Source organism: Plectrocnemia conspersa, unplaced genomic scaffold (genome assembly GCF_051122295.1).
Source record: "Plectrocnemia conspersa isolate PC_06_02 unplaced genomic scaffold, ASM5112229v1 ptg000004l, whole genome shotgun sequence".
Classification (NCBI taxonomy): domain Eukaryota; kingdom Metazoa; phylum Arthropoda; class Insecta; order Trichoptera; family Polycentropodidae; genus Plectrocnemia; species Plectrocnemia conspersa.
This window is the reverse complement of record NW_028277168.1, coordinates 648,501-666,828: the sequence shown is the minus strand read 5'-3', so window position 1 is coordinate 666,828 and position 18,328 is coordinate 648,501. Positions and strand designations below refer to the sequence as shown.

The 18,328-nt window shown below is 28.6% G+C and overlaps 1 protein-coding gene across 1 annotated transcript in view; it reads right to left on the bottom strand.

Moving 5' to 3' along the window:
* The window catches only part of LOC148235552 (uncharacterized), a 65,978-nt gene extending 47,650 nt beyond the window's left edge, over positions 1-18,328 (bottom strand). Inside the window, exon 1 of the mRNA XM_088184532.1 lies at positions 18,073-18,328. The gene's annotated coding sequence lies outside the window, so the exon portion shown is untranslated. The remainder of the gene's footprint in view (positions 1-18,072) is intronic.

Below are 18,328 nucleotides of genomic sequence, written 5' to 3'. Positions count from 1 at the left end.
TAAAATGTGACAACGTAACACTACACAGTGCTGAAGATAGGATTGCCGATCGACTACCTCCTCAATGACTCCAGATTTTTTTTATAAAGAGAGTAAATCTGAATTTGTGCTATTATCCTGTAATACTTTCAGGTCATCAGCATATATAACATACTTAATTATTAAGTTCTTAATTGCCGCATGTATCTCGTCAAAGATCGAAGGACCTAAATTAGATCCTGGTGTTACTCCAGATTGAATAAAATACTCATTCGAGAATCGAACTGTAGCTCATATAGTGACAAACTTTTTCGAATACTTTCTGAAAATCAGTATAAACTACATGAACATGGAATTTAAAATCGAGGAGCTTTGTCGCTGCCTTTGAAAGGCACCGTGGAACAATGCGGAAGAAACCCATGTTATTGGTCTACTAGCGCTTGCCGACAAATATTGTGGATATATCTATGAAAAATAATTGTATAAAGTTGAAAATGAAAAATAGCTACAAAAACCTTCTTGAAAAAATATACGTTAAATATCAGGATTATATATTACATCACCTCGCTCGCCATAAAATAATAGTTGGGTGCGTGAGACGTCCCATAATTTCCACAAACCAGCGTCGCGTGTAAGTGACGCCTGAATTACGTTACACCGAGTCAAAGTTATCCAAAACCAGTCAGAGATCATCCCCGGCAATATCAGGAAGATCTGGCGAGTGCCTGCTCGAATTTGCATGCGAAGATGTATGATATATCACAAAGTGAGGAAAAAGTTAGGAGCAGACAGGAGGGGTGATTAAGGAGCGATCCCTGGAGGATTTCTCTTCGCTCGTCACTTTTTCTCCCTTTTCATTCTTATTTTTATTCATATCGTCGGCTTTTTAGCGACGTAATCTTTTCACGCTCCCTTTCACGCTTAGAACCCTTTGTGTGTCACCGGGAGAGAGTTCATATTTAACCGTAATTGATGATGAGTTTATGTATAGACGTGTCGATGCCTCAAAGATGAATGGTTCCAAATATTGCGCTTAATCAGGCAAGCTGCAGCATATTTTAAAGTCAACGAAAATCGAGTAGTCATTGTGTGTACTTCGCTGATATCAAATTATACCGAGTAAAGCAATGTAAAAGCTATATTTTTTTAGAAATATCCAACGTCTATGGATCACAGTGTCACTTTTTTATAACATATTTGACAATCTAACGTACAAGATCAAAGGCAAGTACAAAAAATATAAATAGAGTTAAAGTTCTCTAGACACAATAAATAAATTGAAAAATAGTGAGCACATGTGAGAATTGAACTTTCAAACTTATTTTAAGCAATTTTATTGGGTCACAAGGTTAAACCTTGAAAAAAGTGGTAATCCCTGGATTCGATGTCGTTAATCCTGGGTATTTTTTCATTCGTGTAAATTGGACAAAATCGGATTTGTTACTCGTAATCGAAACTTTAACAGCTCTCGCTCTAGTGCGAGTAATAATCGTTTAACTGCGTTCGAAAACGCTCAAATTAATAGACGCGCGTGTAGTACTCCATTAAAGTTTATCGTATGAACGATCAAAGCTTTGTTTGAACTAAATATAGTTTAATTTTAATTAAATGTCAACCTGATGAATATGTTTATTTAAATGTTATTGTTTACAATTATATAAATTGCTATGTTAATTAAAAATTGCAACAAGCGATTCACTTTATTAAGTATAGATCTTACAAAATTATTTTATAAATACTGTCTTTAAAAGTCTAAAATTATAGCACTCAAAGGAATGGTTTTTATGCATTTTTTTTTAATAAAAAAATATAACTAAAAACATAAATGTAAAATATTGTTAAATATTTAGAAACAATCAAATAACGTTTTTAAAAAGTTGGTGAAAAATATCACTGAGTTTGTAGATGGATTTTGTTGTAATATCATAAAAAATAACTACTTTTTTATTATAAATATTCAGGTAAACATTTGATTCTTTGTCAATTAGTATACATGTTATTTAAAAAAATAACTTGTTGTAAATAACGCATTAACGCACAGTACAAACCCGCGCGTGACAAAACCATGAGGTCAAAATCGCGCACCGACATAAGCATATATGACAAAAGAACGCAAGAAAAATACGCTATATTTCACATCGTATGATAATTTTAAATGCACAAATATTATAAAATAAATTTATTTTGATCGCAAATAAGAAAAATATATTATAAACAAATTAAAAATTAAATTACTAACCTTCAGCGAAATACAAATGTCAAGCTATTTTTTTAAATCGTTTGTAAAATACGATTGTAAATAAACAATCAAAATATCAGGGGTTTTAACGTGTTTTAATAACTACATAAATTTTTTTAAGTACATAGAGAGAATACATATTGTCTGAACCTTCGGGTCAGGGGTGCTTATTTTTGCTTATATTTGGATTTCGGACATTGAGCTGGACCAGTGGATGCAAAGAGAGAAGCGGCAGCTTCTGCGATTTTTTCTGGCCTGAAATTGAGTCGTCCTCCTCTTGGTTGTATCCCAAGTCGGAGAGCTCTAATACGCTCAACTCCAAAGCAGATGTTAGATAACTGTGAATGTCAGTAGAATAATAAGCCGCTGAGAAAGTCTCAGATGAGTTCTTAAACAAAGTGCCTAAAGGGAAGTGGCTTCATTAAAATTGTTGTCCATCACCTTTCAGGGTGACGACCAATTTCATAAGGGCAGCGAGTTATTTTTAAATAAATTTCCATTGGCTGCTAAAACAGATCACGAACGGCCGCTAAGCTTAATCATTTTTCTAAGCGACGAATTCTTGCTACTAAGAATTATCGATTATCTAATTTCAAGATATGTTTTTATTAAAATAGATGAAAAGTATTGCTTATTAGTTAAAATATTAATACATGTTTTTCGCGCCTTGAAAAATATATAATGTCAAGTTGTCTTAAAGCTTGGGTTGAACTCTTGGGATTTAGGTGGCTGCTTAACTAAAAAGCAACTGTTTAATCGTGCTTTTAGGGGTCGCTTTGACATGTTTAGCAGATTAATTCCAAGTCAGAATGGAAGTAATAGTTCTGAGTCAAAATCAGACTAAAGTGTCTTAAAAAAGTATATTCTTGGTAAAAGTGAAAAAAGTTAATTTAGTGCGGCGCTTAAGTTTACATAACCGTTAGGTTATGAACTTTCCTTTATTCACCAGATTCGAGATGTCAATTGGTCTCTGGCGAATTTCAGATACGGATGCTGGTGAGCCAATTGCATAGCTTGCTTATTCAACCAACGGAATATTCATGCGTTGAAAAATTAAAACTGCAAGGTGAACTTTCAAAGATTGTTAATCAATAGGTGCATTTTCTACCGCGCGTATTTTAGACTAATGGAATATAAAATTGTATTTATATTTAAAAGTCATTAACCTCATTTATGTTTGGTTAGATTAAATTTTATGTTATGTTAGGTCACATTTAATTTCACGTGCCGACAAACTACTACAATATCATTATATAAAAAGGCGTGTCTGTCTGTCCATCCGTAGGTGTATACGCATATAGGTATATTCAGAACGCCGTGCAAAAATTACACTGTGCCCGCGTCGAGTTAATTAAATTGTGTTACACCTCCAACTCGTTGCCGGGAAAATATTCGGGAACACGACAATGGTGGCTCCCGCAGGACCCGAATAATTTTCTCATATTTTTCCATCAAAACTCGGGGCCGGGTATCATGGCGGCCGATTTGTTAATGTCCGGAAAGCGAAGAAAAAACGTCTTCCGGACGAGTCTTATGATTCATATGCTGGATTATCGAAATCGTCTCTCATGATTTCTGCCTAGGAACGTGGCAGGAATTTGTTATTTCTCCGCGACGCAAATTATTTCCAACTCTGCGGCGGAAAACGCGGTTCGTTCGGTTGTATTGTGTGTGGTATAGAATTTGGCGGATGAAATCCTCACATCTCTCGACGATATATAATATGTTAAAGGAAATGAAACAGACTCTCAATGTATACAAATAACTCATCGAGAAAACACAATTCCGTGTAAAAGGGACCGAAAACTACAATTCTAACTAATATTCTCCCTTTAAAATTAATATATATATCATATCATAATCAAATTGCCTATATGATAATAGAACATTGTTTTTATTTGCGAGAACTATAAAAAATCGCACAAGACCAAATCTATTTACTAAATTTTCAGTATTATTTTATACGGATTAAAATAAAATATTTTTTTCAAAATAGACGCTCATTAATTCATAATAGCGAATACTTTTACTTGATATATTATTCTCACGGTGGTGTCCTATTTTAACAAAGAAGCTCTTTGTTTTGTATTAGACATTAAAAACCCGTCCTTGTATATCACATGCCGAAACTGGCTTTGTCAACGGTGTATATAATTTAATTCTCACGCCAATATAATATTAAAAAAATTAATAAAAACTTTTGAACCGTTTTTAAACCTGCCGATTTAATCCCTCCGTTGGGTAGTCCAATTAAATGGAAGGGTGGTACGTAAAATAAACGCAGAACAGTCACGTATTAGTATGTAAATTTAATGTTAACGTTCTTGTACAAAAATGTCTGAATGTTTTATATGTTTTGTAGATTATGAAAATGCGTTTGACAAAGTTTAACGTACGAAACCGCTACAAATACTAATGCAGAAAATAATTTATGATTAAACGCATTACTTAGAGAAAAATAAACGTAGGACATTTAACTTTTGATGGAAGATGGAGCAAGACAAATAATTATTTTTATAATAAATCCATCGAGAAAATCTTACTGTAAAATTTCTGTAAGCATAACTTAAATGGTAAAACTGAACTACTGAGGCTTTTAAGCACCTTCAGGTAAAATTTAAACACTTTATGATATTTGCGATTCTGTCCAGAAATTATGTGATAGGTTAAAATAGAGTAGAATGTAAGGTCTAGCGCGCGTCCTTTCCAAATAAAGAGTAGTTTTACAACAGTACTTATGAGTGACTAACATATCGGAACGGATGTGAAATATTTCCAATTATTAACGCAATTGTATTGTAATGAGATCTCTTATAAATTATTGTATAAAATACTGTGTGTGACTTTACTTTAAAGAAATATGATTTTTCTTTTCGTTTGTTCATAATCAATGTTAGAATAAACTTTAATTCTTAACAAACGATTGCAAGTAATTGATATTCTCACAACCGTATAACTTCCATGAAGGATAAGAATTAGCCTATTTTTTCTCGTTAATAAAGAAAAATGTTTCTGTTTAATATGTGGCGATTTCGTCGCCATACTTAATTTAACATGTTACGTGCTAAATTTTAATCTGAGTTTTCTGTTAATTTTAAAATAAATAAAAATTAGTTGTTATACTTAAAATCTGGATTTTTTCGCAACAAAAGATGTTTTCAAAGGCAAATTTTTACGAGCGATATTGCTAATGAAACCTAAATTGAATTCGCGGATTCACTACTTGAAAACATCATAAAAAAGCGTAATAAAAAGAAACAATTCAAGTTATAAATACAAAATTGCGCAAAAATGCAAATGAATGCCTCATTATATATCAATCAATGAATTTAATTTCGATTACAATTGGACGAATCAACGGATGTTGGCAGTATTGTAATATTGTACTACTAGTTTTTATTAGAATGATCTTTACAGATTTATCTTTTGAAGAAGAACCGTTTGTGGCGATTTCATTGAGATTACATAACCAAGATACAGTTGTCATTATTAAACTTATCTTAATCAAAGTAACTTATAATTTGTCTATATCACAAATCATAAAATTAAAATTAAAATAAGTCGATCGCAGAATCTGATTTATAGCACACAATTAATAACTATATATTATACTGACTGAGTATCGAGTTTCTTCATTGTTGAAGCAATGAATGTCGTTTTGATTGATCGGTAATACATTTTCGATCGATAGCTTTAGATGTATTTATTCAGTGGAATATATAGGACATATATTATGGAAGATCTGGTGTACTCTATAAATATTTTTTTTATTTCTTAAAAAAATATATTAGCCCATTGACCTTTATATTAAGAGTGTTTGTGGGGTTTTTACAATCCTGTCACACGCCATTGACTATAAAGTGCTTGCGGCCTATGCCAAATAATTTTTACTACCCTTTTATTTGTAGAACGTAAGTGCTTTTCGAACACAAATGGCTTTAACTATACGGGGAAGGGTTTATTGGACTATAACTCAAGCGACCTATCAGAATACGTTTATAATTTATTTAACGGGAAACGCTTATCTTATCGAGTTATTTGTAATGAATATATGTACATTTTTCGTTCAGTTAAATATTTACGAACTGTATATAAATTCACATTTATTCACAATAATTGAGATTCAATACAATCGATTTATATTCTTAGAATCTTTAATGTGAAATTTATCTTTACGTCGAATCTAAATTATACTATATAAATAATAATAATAATATATTTAAATCATCCTTAATTATTAATAAGTCAAATTGAACAACTATTTAATATTGTATAAAAATAGCAGTGGACTAAGATTGAGAATCTGTGATATCAGCCTTTGGATTATCAGTCTAGACTTTACGGACTACGCTATTCCAACCCAATTTAAAACATTTTAAACAGATTATTAATTTTGCAAACTATTTATTTCTGTAAGATTAAAAGGCAAATAATATTTTTTTCTAAGCGATTCAATAACTAAAAAGCGATTCTGAATCAATATATTATAATATAATATATATTAAATAACTAAGAAAAGTACATATATAAATACTACACAATATAATTTTTTCTTAACTTTTATTAATTGCATTTTTTTACTTATGACACAATTTATTTTGTAAATTACAACACACAAAATAAATATTGTGTGCTATATTTTATCCTTAATACCTTTTGTTAATATTCATAAATATATATTTTCAATTATTTTCAGGTAGGTATATATTGTTAAATATTAAATGTAAAAAAGTAATGGATTAACCCTTTTAATTTTTTACCCTTGTACATATATCAACGTCATGGTTTTGCATAAAAATGTTTGATAAGCTTTTTAATGATAAAGTATTATTTGTATTAAAAAAATGAAATATTACCCTCAAATACCTGTAATTTAAATATTATAATATTACTTTTAAATATTTGTTCTATTTTTTTATATTACATAAGAGCGCAAAAAATATTTATTTTTATACACTTTTAAAGGCTCACTTTTACAAATACGCAATTTGTAAGAGAGAAAATATGTTTAAGCTACTAAATTTGACAAAAATCTTACATTTTTATATTCTGAGAATAAGAACAAATTATCTATAAATGATAATATTTTAACCAATATTGTTAAACAATATTTGTTAAAATATTAACATAAAAAGGTATATATCAGCTGCAATTAATCTCTATAAATATAAAAGGTAAAACATTGACTCAAAGCAAACACTTTTATTCTCACTTTCAGGCTTAAGTTTAGACCTTGAGCTCGCTACCAGTGAAGCTCACAAAAACATATATCAACGATCAAGTCTGAGCCCAGACCTTAAGACCGAAACTATTAAATTGCAAGTAAAGCAATTTATCAACCTTTCCACTTCAATTGTAAAATTTTAGTCCAGTCGACGCCTAAAAATTACCAGGAGTTAATTCGACGACTATAGACATTTTACGATACAAATTAATCAAAGACATGTACGGAATATTGATTATATGAGTGTTTCGGAATATTCGCACAAATTCTGATTCACTGTCTTTACAGAAAAGTTTAGAGTTACTACGGAGGTAATCGATCAACAATCGACTTCCTATTAGCATCACCAAGTTTTACGTTGTCACATTTTCTAGACCCGGCAAAATTCTCATACAGTTTAAGCAGAAGTGTTTTAAACAGAAATACTTCCGTCGATTACTTCGAGCAGAATACTTCTTGTTGTTGGAGGAAATTTAAAGAAAATTGTTGAGGTATATCTACAAGATTCATTACATTATCTGCAAAGCGTCTTCTCAATGAAGCACTCTTTAAAATTGCTAAGGGGTAGTGTCAACACTGTCCCAGAGAGTCGCGATTACGTCCCCTATTCTTGCCCATTGCGGCTAAGACATCTGCGCTTAAAAACGCTTCTCTTTTACAAGCTAATTAGCTTCTCACCAAACTTGCTAAACTCAAAGAGGTTTTCGGAGATATCTATGCGTAGATGGAAATATGATGTCTCCACTATTTTATGTTTAATTGTTTAATTATTTTTTATATTGATAATAAAACTTTTAAATAATTTGTACATTACTAATTGTGTTATATTTATATATTATTTATAATTCAGCTAAATATTTCTATTAATAAGGCACTTTAAGCTTTACATTTACTACATAATTATATTTAACATAAGGTGAACAAAGTATTTTCAGAAAGTTTCTATCTTCTGAATTTTCTATGATCTTTGAACAATCATGAAGTTTTGACGTAACATTTGTTAGTGAGTTGATACCAAATTTGTTTGTTAACATTATTGGTGTAACAATATCTCTATTTTGTTTATTTTACTTTGTTATAAATAGCTATAAGCTTACATTTTTAGTTCTACGATTAAGTAAAATATATATTATTTTTTAATATATATTTATAAATTTGGGTTATAAGCTTGAAACATTATGTCAGTTGATATAAACATGTATTCTATTACAATAAATGTTTGTTAAAACAATATACAGTTTTGGATAAAATATGAGTTTCACAATCTCCAAACGATTCTTTATTTGGATCGAATTCCTTTGCTTTTGACAAGCAATGACATGTTTTGTCTGTCTTTTAATATCGTTCATTACTTTGCTGCATATATACACAAAAAATATCTTTAGAGTTTGCCTTATTACATTTTAATGAGTTAAGGGTTTCAGAATATACTGCATATTAAACTATAATTGTTTGCCTAATTGTTTTAGTACGTAAATTGTTTCTAATTCATATTTTTCCATATTATATTTCTTTAAAGGTTTACAAAAATATAATATAGTAAAGAAAAAAATGCAAAAAATGTATCCAAACATTTAAATAATACTATTTTAAATCTTAGTCCTGTTCTCTCAATATACAACGATCGTACACACGGCGAGATGTAACAATATATGTATGCATATACATATATTCACATTTCGGTCGTGCCTCAGTTAATCCTCAGCCACTTTTATGGGATTTTGTATGGTTTATGCCAAACGACCCGCTTCCATCTTAATATTGCTAATATTTCATAGACCGCGACCCGCGCATACATTATACACATTGCCTACATTTTTGTTTACATTCTGAATATATAATGTTATGGCGAAAACTGGCTATTAACGTCTCGACTTTTTATATAAAATATACATTTTTCCATGGGGACTTAAGGGAAGTTCTCTTTCGGAGACTGAAATTTATTGCAGATCGAAAACTACATTTTTAAATTTTAAACACTTTAAACCTACTCATTAAAACATACATACACTTAGAGATTTTATATAACTATTAATTTATATTGAATACTTAAAATATTTTATGAACGTTTCTTCGAAAGGTCGTAAAGTTCAATATTAAGCACTTAACACCTTGAATATATTATTAAGTAAAATTTTATTAAATTATTTTAAATATAATTAAGCACATTTTTCACGAATTATACGATATCAAGTTAATTGAATTTTCGTTGCTTAAGTGAAATTGATAAAATAAAAAACAAATGACAAAAATTAATAATTAAATATAGAAAAATATTAATAAAATAAATTGTTTTCTAAAAACAATTGTGTCTCTCGCCTTCGTAGAGATTCAGAGTAATTGCTTGGCTGGAATAAATTGGACAGTCAAAGTGAAACGGCTACTTTTCTCGCGATTCTAATGATCGTCTTGATGAATTTTACATTGCTTCGCATGGCGCAAATTTAACTCAACTATCATCTATATTTTAAGTCGGAAGCATTCGTTAAAAGCAGAACCAAGTTGTAAAGTCTGTTCCTTGTAAAAATCCTGATATTATAGAGAAAATGATCAAATGTGCCTTTGTTTAAAGCAGGGTCCTAATGCGTAACGGTGCATATTTTTAGTTGCATATATAATAATTAGACACACGTATTTTAGGCAATTTGCAATAGCTGCTTAAATTTACAATATATTTTAAATCGTTAATTTTAGAAAAATTATCTTTTTTAAAAATTTTGCTGCAAAAATATATAAAAATTATAAAAAAGTGATTTTGAAATTCTAGATTTTGCCCTAATTTTTTTGTAAAAAATAACGTTTTTTGAAACTCACTTAGATTTTGCATTCACTTTTTCAAAAGTGGTTAAATGTGAAATTGATGCAATAATTTGCTAAAAATTGTAGAAAATGGTAAGTACGTGTCTCTAATAATTTTATTTTCGTATAAAATAATATGATTTTACTTATACTATAAGAGACATCTAGCGAAAACTATTATTAATTTATATATTATATTATATATGCATGTATAAAAATATAAGATAATATAAACTAGTATTCTTAGGTATACAATGCCTAGAGGTGCTTATACTTGGAGCAGGGTCCTAAAGAGTAACTGTGCAAATTTTATTTAAATTTGCTTATAGGTTGTATTGTATAGATAATAAAATATAGACAAATTTAATCGATTCGCTTAGAGACATCTAGTGGAATACTACATTATAAATTAGTATTTTATCTGTAATATAAAAATATCTATTTCTTGAGCACTTTTTTAAGTAAAACTTAATAAAGTGCTCAATGACAATGTGTAATATGATTTTTTATAAATTAAAATTTATTACAATTGAACATTTTCTATGAATTACTTTAATAATTGCTATAACCTAATTATTCACTTTTAATTTTATATCAAACTGATTGCTGATTGTCAAAAAAGTATTAATATTATTAATTTATTTTTAATTTAGACTCGAATAAGACATGATGGTTATTAGTATGTCATCATAACTAAAATAAATTGAACTGTATAAATAATATAAAATACAGCCAACTAAGAAACATATTATTTTCATATGAACGCAAACTATAATATCCGTTGCGCATGACACAAACGTCAGAAGAAAACTAAACACGCAAAGAAATAATTTGATAAAATGCCTCTTGATGTTAAAGTGTTAACCTAATATTTTATTACTACATTTCATTATTCTCTCAGACGAATAAACTATCTTTTAGTTCGTATACATATATTCAGAGGCGAATTATGAATATTGCTTAAAAATATAAATATACAGCTCATATCGATCTAAGAATATAAATACTAACATTTCTGAGTTTGGCGATATTTGTCAGTCGTCGCCGAATCAATTTTGTGAAACACTGATCTATGAGAGCAGACACGGGATTAATTCTATTAACACCGCCTCCGGCGGATTAAGGCCATTTCGGACAGGTCTCTTTATGGTCATAAGGGATATCAGCTGCCGTTCCCGTAATTTGTTGATAGGTGTTTGATTGGGGTTTAACCCTCGGCAGCCCCCGCCATTATCGCGGGCCGTAAGTCCGGCCAAATTTGTGGCCAGGCCTGTGTGATTTAATAAGATGGCCCGGGGCCGACCAGGGACGCCCACTATCCTACGACAGGACCGTCTCTAAACATTTGTCAAGCTTTATCCTTGAATTATTTTTAAATTTACAAAACGCTTAGCTAGAGGTCAAATCTGGGCTTTGTGTTAATCTCCTTAACATAAAATATATAATATATAGTCCTTCACGTATTATATTCAACACATCATAATCTATAGGAATATTTCCTATTAAAAAAATGTTATCACAATATTCGCAAATAACAGAAAATTAACTATAAGAAAAGTTGCAAGGTTTAAAATGTTTTTTTTTTATTACAACCCATTTTCCTTGCAAAATAAAATTAAACTAAAGCAATTAAGCCATTTAACGATGGTAATTTAATAAAGTCGTGCATGATTATTTCAGTCCTATTTCAATATATCAGAATTTCGGTGAGAACAGTTGCTAAAAGTGTTGAGCACATTGTGAGCAACATCAATAGGCAATTTTATAGCAAATCGAAATATTTTCGATTCTCAACACCTTGCTAAATCCATGTTTTTTTTAAGGCACGCTATGACATTTTATAACAAGTGCCTCAGCAAATAATTTAAAAAATTTAAGGATTGTGTAAAAATAACAACAGTGTGTTACCATTTTTAGAAGCTTATGCAAACAGAGTCTTTCTAAGTGAGTTGCTGGCTTGCATCACATTGAATTTATAATGTAATTTATTAATTTATAATGTAAATTATTATTTTTTTGTAATAGTGGCGACCCTGTAACGCAATTACTTTAGGAACCACTGCTTAGTTACTGCTGCTTGTTCAAGGAGTCAATTCAATTTTTCTTTAAAGCTCGTTTAATTTTTTCATTCTAGCCCACCGAGCCTAAAATATTTTCGATCCGGCCTTTGACAATATACGAATGTCAACGCTTGTATTAAAACGTTAAAATATCAAAATATTTTAGTTTGTGACGCTTTTAATTCGCTTAGTAAAAAGTACTTTGATCTAGCGATTAAATATTAAACTTTAACATTATGATAACAGCTTTGAGATTTAGAATTTCTCACGCCACTTATAATGTATAAATTAAATTACAAAATATTATAATATAATTATTGGTAAGAAATTTTATAAAATATTTATTTCATTAGTAAATCAATGCAGTCTGAATTTATTGATTTAGGATCAGTAATATCACTATTAAAATAGTGTATGAAATATTTCACCTATTATTATATAAATATATACACAAAAATATGTGCGAGAATAAATAATTAACAAAATTAATAAATGTAGAACCAATTTTTACATAAAAAAATTAACTTAAAGGAAAAACAAATGAATTTTGATGTATAGATGAATGTATTTAAGAACTGAATCTAAAGGAAACCTAAAAAACAAGACATTTAATGTTGTTTTAAATATTGTATGGTACTAAGCTCTCTTAAAAACTATATCCAACAAACTGACGATTATCAAAATGCTTAGGTATTTTTGTATAATTCAGAAATATTTTTGAAATAAATAAAGGAAATAGATACCACTGATCTAACTACCCACTTAGTAGTTAATTGTTTCACCCCGTTGTAGCCCATTGAGCTAACGCCTATAATATTGCAACGGATAATTAAAAATACATTGGATATATAACACCCTCCAATTAAATTTGGCAATAAAAAGCTAATGATAATATTTCAAGTACAAGTATTTAGTTCTAATTGCATCTTTCAAAATATAGTCTCACAGATAATTCAGATTTTAAGTTATTATTCTTCATTAGTAATTAATGTATAAAATGAACTGCTTTGGATCTCTACTAAAATAAAAATATAACCACATTATTTTTTGTAATACCAATTACGCGTTATTCAAAAAAAAATCATCAGGCTCCGATGTGTCCCAGAAAAGATTTTCCAAGAATTCAAGGATTTTTGCTGGCTCGAATCCCAGGAATTCGTCATAAAAATTTCGCGGTATCGAGAGTAGGTATACATATTCTTTGAAGTCGAGTGTTTTATCGTTTTATGCTATAGTACCCGTTAAAAATCGTTTGTGCGGATTCTTTTCTACAGTATTTACAAAGCCGAAAAAAAGTCTTAAAATAATAAATGGATTTGCATTTTAATGGTTCAAAGAATTTGACCCAACGAATTATTATATAAGTATCTATTAATATTTAAATATTACGTAAAAATCATAACATTATTGTTTTTATACGCTTAAAAGCATCGTACGCGGTTTTGAAATAGTAAGTATTAAAAAAAAGTAAAAATTTATAAATTAAATAAATAATAAATATATTTTCAGCTGAAACTATATAATAATAAGCAAAATCATACATCTAACAATGTGGTACAGATGTCCGTTCCACCTGATACGTTGTATACTTAACGACGTAAGGCTTTTGATACAACTCGTATAGTTCATACATATCACCAAGTACTGTCATTGCAAAAATTCCTAAAAAATTTGAGGATCGTCAGCCGACTTATTTATTGTAAAGCTTTCATTGAAACATGACGAGCATTGACCTAATGCGTTACAACCGAGTCAACACAAACAACAACTACTTAATAAAAAGTGGGACACTTGACGAAAATCAAAGTCTGTAAATCAGTGACATATATTTTAAGAATTATAACTATTGATTTTTCTTTAAAATATTTTTTTTAATTTCTTAAATAAAATGGCAAATTGAGAATAATCATTTCTCTATCATTTTTTTTTGTTTAAGCTTTAATTTACACTAATATTTTTAAATGTTTTACAACCGCTGTATTTTTTCATACTTTTGCATAAGAAAAGGTGGATCCGTCCCAGATGTTATAAAATTGCTATGTTTAAATATATTTTCTTAGAAGCGTTTAAATTTAAAAATATTCAGATTTTTTTGTACTACTTTAATTGGCCAAAAACACAAAAAATATATGAAGGGCTTTCCACAGAGTAACGCCATAAAATTTTACTGAACTTTAACTTCGTTTTTTGAATAGTTCAGAGATTTTTATCTTTATTTTTCGAAACATGAAAAATGTAAAATAGCAACAGCGGTTCCTTAAAAATATTTCTATGATTCACAAACAAATATGGAAGCCCGATGTTCCTTTGTAACTTGACACTCTGTAATCAATCAAAGTAAATCGATTCGTTCTGGTTTTTTGATTATAAAAAATCATTGTCATATTGAAGTTTGCTATCTTTAATGACCATCCATTTCCCTGTTAATTAATTATATAAGGATATTTACAATAAAATGCCGCATTATTAAATTTACATTATTAGCAAAATGTCGAGAAAATCTAGAAGTGAAGAATACCTAATTATAATGAATTATTACAGCTTACAATCAATAGATTGAGCTCACTATGTATTAATAATCACAATATTAATCCGCAAGATTAGGAAAATCTAGGGAAACCTAATCTGTAGCGATCGACCAGAAACATAATAATATCATAATAACAGATCTTAATCTCCCAAACACAATTGAAATGAAAAGTTACTAAAATCTAGATTTTATTTATTTGTTATAAATATAATGATTATGTTAAATATATAATTATATTGTTTTTAAACACTTATATTTACTATATAGCGTAGAGCTAAATAAAAAATGTTGGATTTCCCAAAAAAATAATCCCAAAGTCAAATATGATCTAGTAAGTATGCTTCCACATTAACTAGAAAACTTTAAGCATAAAAGATGTAAATTAGTTTAAAGTTCAAAAGCAAATTCATAAATTATAGAATAAATCATATTAAAAAGTTGTTCCTGTTTTTATATAAAATTTTGTAAGGAATCAAGGTTGTATCGTATTATCATAATAATTTTGAATAAATATGTATTAAATTAACTCGTAATTTTACAGTATTTAAATAATATTAATTAAATTATACAATAGGTAAATTAATAAATAACTAAGTATCTGATTATTATTCTAAAATATCTGGGTTTGAATTTCATATGAACCTCAATGTTTTTTTATCGTTGGAGATTCATCACAGATTAGGTTTACCTAAATTTTCCTAATCTCACAAATAAATATCGTGATGATGAATTATAATTGAGCTAAATCGTATAAAAATGTTACTGAAAATTATCTAATAATAAAATACTTAAACTTATAGTGAATATTTTCTATGTGTTCAGCAGCGACAAAAATAACAAATAAATAGTTGAAAATTAAGGCAATAAAAATTAGAAAAAAAACATTAACCAAAAATAATGACAGCATGTTATTTATAGTAATAAGTTATTAAACAAGACATTGTGGCAATAACAACCAATGGAGCCAGCGTAATGAGAAAATTGGATGTGAGAGCCTGCTCGAAAATCAACTATGAATAAATCAAGCAATAATAAACGTTTTAAAGCGAAAAGAGGATGAATGTCAAACAGATGAAAATTTTGTTGAAGAGGACGACGACAATGGTGAATAAAATAATCAAGAAAATTACTTTAAAAATAATGAAAGTACAGAGATTCCAAATAAAAAACCACGTTTGAAACCGAGCTTCAATAATGCACTAAATGCCACTCATAAAATTATTAAATTATTCTTAAAAAATCCCATGAAATATCTTTGTTTCAATAACCGAAAGATTATTAAATTCCATCCATAATTTTATTTAAAAATCTTTGATTGCTCTTGATACGTTTGAAATAAATCGAACATTTGCATATTGGAAAATATTTCGGAAGTACTCGCTCCCATAAAAATATCAGTTTAAGTTCTGAGTCGCTGAGATGCCACTTTATTGACTTCTGAAATTATTGTTAATTTCCTGTTGAAAAAGTGGTTCGAAATCAATACAACTTTATCGCAAGAAATGTTTTCAACTCTAAAAGACAAAATAGAAAAAAAGCGAAATAAGTGCCTCACTGGTATAAGCCAGTTTCTACAAAACCCTAATTATGTTCCATTAAAAATATTTTTTTAAGTTGTCAAATTATGGTCAAGAATTAATGAGACGACTTTTTTATAGTGTAGAAGATTCGTATATAGAAGTAATCGATGAAGATGAAACTATTGATTGTATCCTTATTACGTCGATTAAATAAGTATAAAATAAATAATTAATACACAATCAAAATAATATAAGCAATCAATAAAGAAAACTTAGACTACAAATTTAAATCTGTTATACAAATCATTGTTTTTAATAATTCCTACTTCAACAAAAAGCGAACGAATATTTTATATAACGGTAATATTCAACATGAAAATTAAAAAAGCTATCCGATTCATCGTTAAGTGCTACAATATCTTTAAAGACTAATTCTGCCCTGAATATGTATAATATAAAATGTGAAAAATAAATATTTGATACTTTTTACAATACTTTTTAAAATGTTTTTCCACAAATAGTACGTATTTTTCCTTAATGATTTTCCACAAAATAAATCATTTTTTTCTATTATTGAAACGAAAAATAATCAAACTCTCGAGTCTCTGGAAATTAAATTACCAGAACTAAGAGAGCTTTCCTAAGAGAAAAGCGATTGGATAAAGGAACGGATAGTAACCAAATATACTCTATATTTTATTAATTTACTTGGCTAATATAGCCAATTATTTATACACACTAAACAAATTTATTCGGAACATACAGATAAAAATAATATAATTATAAACAGAACATAAATTTATTTATTATTAAACACTTATTAAAATAAATGTATTTTAAGAACTTTTTCTGAACTTTTTCGATTAAGAGGAGTATTTTTATTATTCGGGGATTCTAAATTGTCATATAAAATACGAATAACTAATGAATCGCCAAAGTAAAAGCATTTTGAAAGACTTATCACAGACGTCGTTTAAGCGTAAAGAGAATCGCTGCTTAATATCAAAAGTGATTACGAGATCTTGTGTGAAGTTTCTCTAAACAAAACGTTCCCATGGAGATCGTAGGAATAATCTGATCAAGAAAATGACATAGTATGACACTAAAGGCCAGCTATATTCACTCATTTTCACTCAGACACTATTTTCACTCGCGACAAACTTGCATATTTTTTATAAAAAATATGGCTTTTTACAAGTGAGTGATTATTTTTTCAATTTAATATATATATATACATATATACAAAGTTTTTAATTTAATTAGTGTGTTTAATTTCTTATTTTATCTAACTTTATTTTTTAATATTATTTTTTCTAATTATAAAAAAAAACATTTATAGTGTGATAAAAATTACATTTAGGAATATTTATACATAAATATAGTATATAAAAGAAACTTTTCATTACTGTTTTAAATTTATATTTTTTTCCTTAAACCTTTTTTTAAAATAAGTTTCAATAAAACCAGTATGCCTTTTTATTTTGATTTTAAATAAATTACGGTGTTTTACATTAAAACAGTTCATTATTTTAGCTCAAAAAGCCTACTATTTATATTAAAATAGTCATTTACCAATGTCGCTATTAAATAAAAGATCTGAAGAGTAATTTTTCTTCAGACAATATTCACTATCATCAAAACAGATGCTCAAAACAGCATTTAACCCACATGACCTTGAACTTACAGATATAACAATTAGATATATTTTTCTATATAATGACCTGTCTGGCAGCAGCACTGCATGAATCATCGATAACAAAAAAAGTCAACTATCCCACATCTACGTATGAAGCAGTCACTACAAAAAGTCTAAATTTCACTATTCACTTTTTAAATAACTTTTTTTATTCAAGTTAAAAACTTTATAAACTTTGTTTCGAACTTTGTTCTTTAGTTTAGTTTTTTCCACGTGTATTGGCACTGTGAGGTATTTTATATTCGGGGCGCGCAAATACAAAGCTGCCAGGCGTCCGCGCG